The sequence below is a fragment of the Engraulis encrasicolus genome, chromosome 22 (assembly GCF_034702125.1).
Source record: "Engraulis encrasicolus isolate BLACKSEA-1 chromosome 22, IST_EnEncr_1.0, whole genome shotgun sequence".
In the NCBI taxonomy this organism is placed as follows: domain Eukaryota; kingdom Metazoa; phylum Chordata; class Actinopteri; order Clupeiformes; family Engraulidae; genus Engraulis; species Engraulis encrasicolus.
The window spans coordinates 37,366,521-37,370,162 of NC_085878.1; the positions used below are offsets into that span (position 1 = coordinate 37,366,521).

The window sequence follows — 3,642 nt, forward strand, 5'->3', positions numbered from 1 at the left end:
GACAAAAACTCATTTTTGAAAAATTTGAAGTTACTGCCTTTTGCCTTAGCAGGGCAGTGTTAGGCTTTGTTTCAAACACATTTAACACATTTTTTTAACATTCAACTTAAAAATAACTCCAATAAATATTTAAATCTTCACAAAAACAAATAACTAAATCACAATAAACCACACAAATAGCGTTTCCCATATAATTGTTTATTCCTGTAGTTCTAGTTAACAACTCTGTGCTCCCATCAGTTAACATGTTGGTTATTGCCTGATGTTCATTAACCATTTTGGAGTATTTTGTACAAAATGTTCTTGTTCTCGTTAAATAATATGATTGAAATTACTTAACACATGGAACATCGGGCAAAAATCCAAAGATTTCAACAGGCCTTCTGAAAAGAAAATTCCCTTAAGTCCGCAAGCCATCAAAAGGGGTCAAAAGTGGTGCCTTTCTTTGGCATGCAAAATCAAAAAGGGGCTGTACTGGTCATCAATAATCCAACCTGCCTTGAAGTATAGGTATACGAAGAAGGAATGCTGCCTCAACCTCTGCTGGTTCCACAGCGTGAATCAGGAGCATCAGTGCAAGCACAGAGCTGTGAGAAAGAGGACAACATTAAGCCATTATATCAAATGAGTACCAATAGAAAAAAAAATGTTACATGAAATTGCCACCACTTCAGCCGGTGCATAGTCTATCAGTTGAAAAACACTGCTGTGGTGGAACCTGAAGATGAGAACTACAGTACACTGCTCAAAACAAATTAAAGGGACACTGTGTGAGATTTTTAGTTGTTTATTTCCAGAATTCATGCTGTACATTCACTAATGTTTCATTTTGCATGAATACTTACCACCACCATCAAATTCTAAGTATTCATTATGACTGGAAAAATTGCACTTTTCATACATAAAAAGGGGGATCTTCTCCATGGTCCGCCATTTTGAATTTCCAAAAACAGCCATTTTTAGCTGCAAAAATTACTCTACTTGGACCAAATTAAAAATATATTTGTTTATTACTTAGTAAATTTTCAAGTAAAGATCAAATTTGGCAATAGGCAGCCCAGTTTCAATGAGCAGCATAGTTGCAGTACCTTTTTTGACCATTTCCTGCACAGTGTCCCTTTAAGTTAACATGAATACACGACAATATACACTAGACTATAGGCAAACAGTTTTGACACACCTCATTCAATGAATTCCCATTATTTACATTGCCATACACAGTTCATTGTACATTTTTGCGGAAGGAATCAAACTGTGCATGAACACTTATAGAATTATGTGCTTAACAAGAATGTTAATTCTAGAAGTTGCGCAACAGGGATGTTCGCTATTTATCCACCTGACATCAACATGGCACAACTGATGGCCCCAAACATTTAGTGTACTTTCAAGTAAAAAAAATATCTCGTCAGTCAAGTTGATCTTAATTGAACACAAAAACCATCCAATAACTCGCTAATTACCATGCTATGCTAATTAGAATTATAAACGTTTAAACCTTTTGCATTTACAAATGCAAGCAAGACTTTCTTGATCTGATAAATGATAGGTCACTTGGTCTTACATGGCTGGTTATTTAGGTGCTATAAAAACAGTGGTATAAAAAGTAAAAGTGGAAGTGAAAAAAGCTGCCACAGATTCCCTCCAACACAGGTGACATATCCAAGTAACTGGCTTTAGACGAAGTGACTCCATATCTAGTGAGTTATTAAGTTATTGAATGACTTTTTAATGCCTTGAGAGACTGGATGTTTTTACTTGGAAATATAAAAAAAAGCTTGTGGGGCTGTCAGTTGTGCTGCGTTGACATCCGCTGGATAAAGTGCTAGAATTTATATTTTTTTGTCAAGCACATCATTCTATTTTTGCTTGTGTACACTTTTGATGGCCACCGAAAATCTACAATGTACTGTAAATAGCCATGAAAATGCAGAGAACTTTGAGTGAGAAGCTTTGGCCTATACTTCAATTCCCAGTCAAATCATACCTGTGTAATTAGCCTGTCAAGCTATAAAACAACTCTGACTGTAAGTACAGTAAGCAACAAGTAGAAATGACAGTTAATAACTAAAACATGCCCTAAAATTGTATTATTCTGAATCATAAGAAATGTGCAAATTCTGCGCAATTCCGCGTTCATAACCAAATTCCGTTTTAATGTCTACATTCCGTGATTCCATCCGTGTTTTCAGTATCGCGGAAATCATAGGGCCCTACTGCTTCCTGACTGGGCAGGCTGATTTCACAGAATCATGATGGACTTTTTTTCCATACATTGTTTCAGTGTCAGTGTTCAGTGTATGCATGTGTGTGTGTGTGCCTCCTATACCTGCTGTACACTGCTCTTCTGCAGCATCTTGATCATCTCAAACTGCGCTGAGCTCCTGTACTTCTGTAACTGCTCCATCATGCCTCGTCGCCTGCGCCCAGGTCGTAAAGTTCATTGTCGAGGATGAAGGCTGTGGCCACGCATAGCCTTACAAACACACAGATAGAAAAGGTGGTCACACACACAAATATGATAACCCTCACACACATGCTGGCACTCATGTACACACAGTTGTTCAGCGGCAGGGAAAGAAACAGGTGAAGGTGGCCACACACAAATGGCGTCAATTTCACACACACATTGTTTGAACAGTGTAATATTAACCAGCACACTTACACAAAGCTACCCTGTCTCACCTTGGGAAGGAACTGATGGGTCAGCTGACAAGCCTGCCGGAGTGAGTTGGACGTTGTGGCTCGGCCTGATACAAAACGGAATAGGCAAGTTAACACAGTGAGGTTACAGTTTGCCTGTGGTGCATTATGGTGAGAGTGCTCCCAACAGCAAAGTGACAAAAGGTAACAAAGGGTTGTATAGATTTAGATTATTTTGTCTTACCCCATTAACATAAAACAGGTCATTGTGCACACCCATACCATTAAGATCACGCCCTTGTAATGATAGATCAGTGGTTCGAGAACTATTTGTGGAACAGACAACCCCACAAACCAACCAACAAGAGGAGAGACAAAGATTCCTTGTAGTAATAGATAGATCAAATGAGAGTGAACACAAACTGCAAAGAACGTTTATATAATACCTTTGATAGCAGCTTCTTATCTTGAGTCTTCCGTTGACCATCGCTGGCAGAGGGTACTCAATCCCACTTAGTGGTCGTAACCTGTGTTGGCCTAACCTTTGGTAGTCCACACATGAACATGTACAGGTTAACATCACAAAGACTAGACTGGAATTACAATAATACTGACAATGCTCATACCATGCATTTTAGTTGAAACCATTCATTCACAAAATTCTGCTCATATGCTAGCCAACTCTGGATTCATCTAGCAACCTCTAGTTGACTTGCATTGTCTTAATGAAATTAAAAAAATGAATGCCTTACCAACATGGTGGGCCTGGAGGCCTGCTTGGCGCTCTTTTCCTGTTACAACAAGGTAGGATATTGGTGAGACATACAGAGACAAACAGGAGGATGGAAGCAAAAAGCAATAGGTAAACAGGCATTTTGATACAATTTACAAAATAGTGATTCCTCAAATAGGTAAGCACATATCATCACGCTCACCATTATCTTCAGCAAGATTCACCTCATCAAACTAATCATTGTTGATTTTTGTACCAGAATGATC

General features: G+C 38.5%; 1 long non-coding RNA gene across 1 annotated transcript; it reads right to left on the minus strand.

The window, feature by feature from the left end:
- Nucleotides 1–343: 343 nt before the first annotated feature.
- On the minus strand, nt 344–3,407 carry LOC134438542 (uncharacterized). Its single transcript, XR_010032617.1, has 4 exons — nt 3,090–3,407; nt 2,686–2,750; nt 2,330–2,476; nt 344–587 (listed from the first exon to the last, which is right to left on the minus strand). It is a non-coding gene; the product is annotated as an uncharacterized LOC134438542 (long non-coding RNA).
- Nucleotides 3,408–3,642: the final 235 nt, after the last annotated feature.